The 5030-nt window shown below is 39.7% G+C and overlaps 1 long non-coding RNA gene across 1 annotated transcript; it reads right to left on the reverse strand.

Annotated features, from left to right (window-relative positions):
- Positions 1 to 7: 7 nt before the first annotated feature.
- On the reverse strand, positions 8 to 1982 carry LOC104861141. The gene is made up of 3 exons (XR_779916.3): positions 1818 to 1982; positions 842 to 898; positions 8 to 263 (listed from the first exon to the last, which is right to left on the reverse strand). It is a non-coding gene; the product is annotated as an uncharacterized LOC104861141 (long non-coding RNA).
- Between the last annotated feature and the right edge of the window lie 3048 nt (positions 1983 to 5030).

Here is a 5030-nt window from a genome sequence, read left to right on the forward strand (position 1 = left end):
AAATCACATATTCCAGAATTTCTTTCTTCTTTCACCTTCATCAGTACTACTAACCCTCACTGAAAGTCCTGTGTGAGGATTCCAAAAGGTCTTCCTCTGTCCACTATCACCTTCTTACAATCCATTCCATACACACCACAGAGTGGTGTTCTTAAAATGTAAATCAAGGTGGTCTAGTGGTGCACACCTGTAATTCCAGGGACACTGGAGGGGAGGCCAGAGGGCTGCAAGTTCAAGGCCAATCTGGGCTACGTAGTGAGACCCTGTTTCAAAATAAAAGCCCATTTTTAGAGTTGGGGAATGTAGCCCAGTGTTAGAGTGCCTACTACAAGATTCTGGGTTCCATCTTTGGGATCACTGATAATAAAGAAAGCAAGGAAGGAAGGAGGGAGGGAGGGAAGAAAGGGATTGGGAAGGGAGAGGGGGCGAGAGATGGGGGGCAGAGAATCAAACACTCTTACTATCTCTCCAAGTGTCCTCCGCCCACATGTTGTATAATGCCTGACCCCTCATGGCAGGAAGTTCTTTGAGTTCTGACCCCCCTTCTGTTTTCAACTTCAGAGTCTGTGATTTCTTCCCTCATTCACAATGTTCCAGATCCCTGGCCTATCTTCTGCCTTCTGATAGTAAGTCTGTGGGACTCATGGAAGCTACCATATTTCCAAAATATTTATAAAATCCCTTCTCTCTTTTTTATCCCTATGGATTCTGGCCTAGTTGAAGGCACTAATTCTTACTTAAAATATTAAAATATTCTTTCAAACTGTTTTTTCTTTTTCAGTCTCCACTCATTCCTCATATTTATCCTACTGTCCAATACATTGCAAAATACTATACTCACCTGGCACGTAACTCTTTAACTTAGAAATCACAATGGAGCCGGGGTGATGGTACAAACCTGTGTGTGTAAATGAAAGAAGCTCAGTTCTACCTACAGTTTTTCTACTCCATTTTACTTTTCATTTACTGGAAATTTACGATAAAACAAAAGTATACCAGAAAGAAATAAGAGAAAAATTCGGGGGTGTTCTGAATTTAATGACAAAGAACAGAAGTTCAGGGAATTTGGAGTTATGGCCAAACCAGCAAAAGAACAGTTCCATATTCCCAGGGGTCTGTCACCACCTGACTGAGCCCAGTGGCCAATCACGAGATGCCACTGCGTCTGCTCTCAGTGCAGCCAATCCAGAAGTGGTAATGACTTGTGTGTGGACTGCTTCCCACCCTAAGCTTTCTCCCACCCCTCTTATCTAAAATCAATGCAGGTTCATTGCAAACAACTTACACTTTTCTTCTCCAGTGTTTTGTTATAAAAATGCTCCTGGCTGTAGGCCTCCTGGATTATCTAACCCTGCTGGGTGGTCATTGAGGGAACTTGCTCCAGAACTTGGTCGTTTTCTGGCTGGATTGTTAAGAGCTTGGTGGACCTTGTGTTTCAGAGATTTCCCCAGTCTCGAGAGTCTCAGTTTAACAGAAGACTGTATTCACATTTCTACCGCCTGGGATTCACCAGTTTTAATATATGCCCCCCTCCCCTTCCTTCCCTTCCCTCCTTCTTCCCTCCCTCTCCCTTCTCCCTCTCTCCTTCCCTCCCTCCCTTCCTTCCTATTGTCCTTTCAATTTAACAACTCTTTTTAAAAAGATTTACATGGATTATAAAGAATTCCAACATAAAGCCACTGCACAAGGAGGGAGAACTTTTTCCATCACTTGATTGTTCTTGTAACTTTGTTAGGCTGTCAGCACTACAAGGTTTTAAGGTGGTCTGAGATGGCACAGTGGGTCAGGCAGTGTAAGGACCCCAAGGACTTACCAACCTTGTCTCTGTCTGGCACTTGCTGGAACATTTCAACATGTTCTTTTAGGTAAATGGTGATGCTCTGAATGGTTTTTTAATTTAATTTATTTGGACAAGATTACTTTTTTCTTAGGTACAACTCAATGAGGAAAAAACGCTGTAAGATCTTTTCTTGCACATGACTGGTATCTGCAAACAAAAAAAAAAAATTTTTTTTAATTCACCTTTAAATACAACCAGTTTTTCAGGCTTCTTTGTCCACGTTACATTTTAAACATTACACAATAAACACTACTCCTCCAAACTTTCACAATACTGTTTTCTAATACAAACATTAAAAAGTTGGAAGGTTTGGCAACTGGGTCCAGGTCTCATGTGATGTAATCATTGCCTATAAACCCATGCACAGAACCAGCTAGTGAGTTTCTCAAGCCTAGATTAATTGGTCAAGTCCAAAGAAATAGTTTTTCCGTGGTGTTTGCATTGTATTGGCTACAGTGTGCAGAAATACATATGTGTGGTGCCAATGCGTCTTTCTTTGTCTTATTTTTCCTTTAAAAATATTTTCACTGACTGTATTTGAACACAATGATTGTTTAGTGTGTGATTGTACAGTAGTGAGTGAAAGTGGAACACGTTTCTTTTCAAAAGAGGGAGAATTGAAGGCTTTGTATTGTGAGATTTAAGTTGCAACTCATTGAGTACTTTTAGTAGTAACTGTTTTTGTCTAATACCTTTCTTGGGGTATCATTTGCAATGTGCGTTTTTGTTTGTTTAAGCTGCTGTTTTAAGTTAACAGTATGCTTTAGGAGACTAAAGTTTTCTAGCCTGCAGTTAGCCATTCAGAACAAGAGGGTCTGATTGTATAGAAGCCCCTGAAAAAAGTCCAGACGAGAACAGAGGTAATATGGGAAGAAACACCATCTGTGACTTTCACTAGGTAACTTCACAGTTGTAGTGCCATCAGAAACAGTGAATTTATAGTAAATCTGATCACTTGTCTTTATTAAAAAAATTTAAAAAAAGAATTCAAACAATACAGAAAAGTATAAGCATAGGGCCAGGCATTTAACTCGGTTCCACTGCCTGCTTCACAAGCGTAAGGTCCTGAGTTCAATCCCTAGTACAAAAAAAGAAAAGAAAGAAAGAAAGAAAAGAAAAATATAAGAATTTAAAAAAACACAAATAACCAAACAACCTAAATACCATAGCCTAAAAAAAAAACCAAAACACACACATTAATGATTAACAATTGATGAACATCGATTGATGTTTTTCTACGCATACAGGAATAAGTAGATATGTAAAAATCCTGTGTATAATTGAATGATATAATAGGTGCTGGGTGAAATTTAATTTCACTTTAATATTAAGAAGAAAGAAAAGCTTCAGTGAAAAAGAATGCTTAAAAATATATACACACACACATATATATGGATGTATAAGCACATACATTAATGCTATACACATACATCTGAAGAGATACTATTTAATTAAAAACTAAGGCTAAAATGTAATTTAAAAATAACTTTTTAAAATTGGTATTATGGAGCTGGATATGATGGTACACGCTTGTAATCTCAGCACTTGGGAGCTTGAGGTAGGAGGACCGCCGTGAGTTCAAGGCCAGCTTGCACTACAAAGTGAGTTCAAGACCAGCCTGAACTACACAGCAAGACTCTGCCTAAATAAATAAATAAATAAATAAATAAATAAATAAATAAATAAATGCAGTACAATATACTCCCATAAACTCACAGTTCAGAGTTTGAGAGCTTAGTCACTCCTGGATGTAATCTTAAAACCTAATAATTGCTCACAGAGACCCAAGGAGCCAATCCGAGAGCTTATTCAGTATTCCTTGCTGCTGACTGTCTGCCACCCATGACCCAGCTCCAGCAGCTGCTGGAATACTCCCACATCATAACTTGCTATTGTGCTGTGCAGCTATCTGCAGTGTTCTCCATTTTGTTCTTCTTAAGGCCCCCAAATCCCTAAGATGATGAAAAAAATGCTCTGTACCTTCTAAGGCTTTATTAATACAGAATTATTAAATTAAACTACATAACTGCAGGAGGCATAGCATATTTAGGGTTTAAACTATAAAAATGGGCATTTTGTTCCTGACCATATCTGAAATTCACAGTGTTTTACAGTTTGCAGATGTTCTAGGAAAATCATCCCCATGAATTTCAAGAGTCCACTGTAGACCTCTGAGAATTTGGAAGGAACTGAAAGAAAAACAGAAGCTACCAAGAAGTTGAGGCACATGAACTACAACATAAAACAAAGAATGAAACAGTCTGGACAGAATCCCACTCCTAAGAAAAGGAATTGCAGACACCAGGCAAACCTCAAAGCTGGATCTCCAGGGTAAAATAGTGAGCCAGGCCAGCAGGACGGGCCCCAAGAGGAGCCCACAGCTGTTGCGAACAGCAACAGTAGTGTGGGATTTTGCTCCAAGGTGTCTTCTACATGAAAAGAAACAGCTGGAGAAGGTATCCATTGCAGTACCCGCCATATTGCCTGAGTGTTCAATCAGGCACCAACTCGGGAAGGGGTTGATTACTTAAGACTCAGACTTAGAACAACTAAAAACAACTTTACTTGAAGGTTCCCAGTGTAACCTGCTCACAGTGCCTGGGTGAGAGATAGCCATGAAAGACAGTCACAGACAAGGAGCAATTTACACATAGACCCCCCCCCCAAGAAGTTTAAGCTCAGGCTGGGAAGAACATAGATTCTGCCCTCTGTGGTGAGGAGACAGGCTCAACTTGCACTGTACTCAGAAATGACTGGTCTGAAAGTGCTGGCACTAAGTACAGCAGGCTGCTTGAACACTTTCACTGCTCCCTCCATCCAGCACAGATCAAATGATTGCTCTACCCATTTACCAGCATGGGCAAAGATGTGCCTTAGCTTGGACAGCTGCCACAGCCTGGGGTAAATGGACAGAAGGGGCTCTAGAACAGGGAGGCACCTCACAAATTCACAGCCCGTAATGCTAGGCAGTGAAAACCATGACTTGCTAGATTCCAAAACTACAGATATTGCAAAGAAATCACTAATCGGAAAATATAGAGAATTATTTTCTTTCCCCACTCTTTTTTTCTCTCTTTCTTTGTCACTAGTTTTGGAGGACTTGGGAAATTATCCTCTCTGTTTTTTGTTTTTTTTTCTTTTTTCTCCTTTTTTTCTTTTATTTTTGTTTTATCTTCTTTTTCTTGTTTGC

Source organism: Fukomys damarensis, unplaced genomic scaffold (assembly GCF_012274545.1).
Source record: "Fukomys damarensis isolate Sample0158 unplaced genomic scaffold, DMR_v1.0_HiC HiC_scaffold_10662, whole genome shotgun sequence".
NCBI lineage: Eukaryota > Metazoa > Chordata > Mammalia > Rodentia > Bathyergidae > Fukomys > Fukomys damarensis.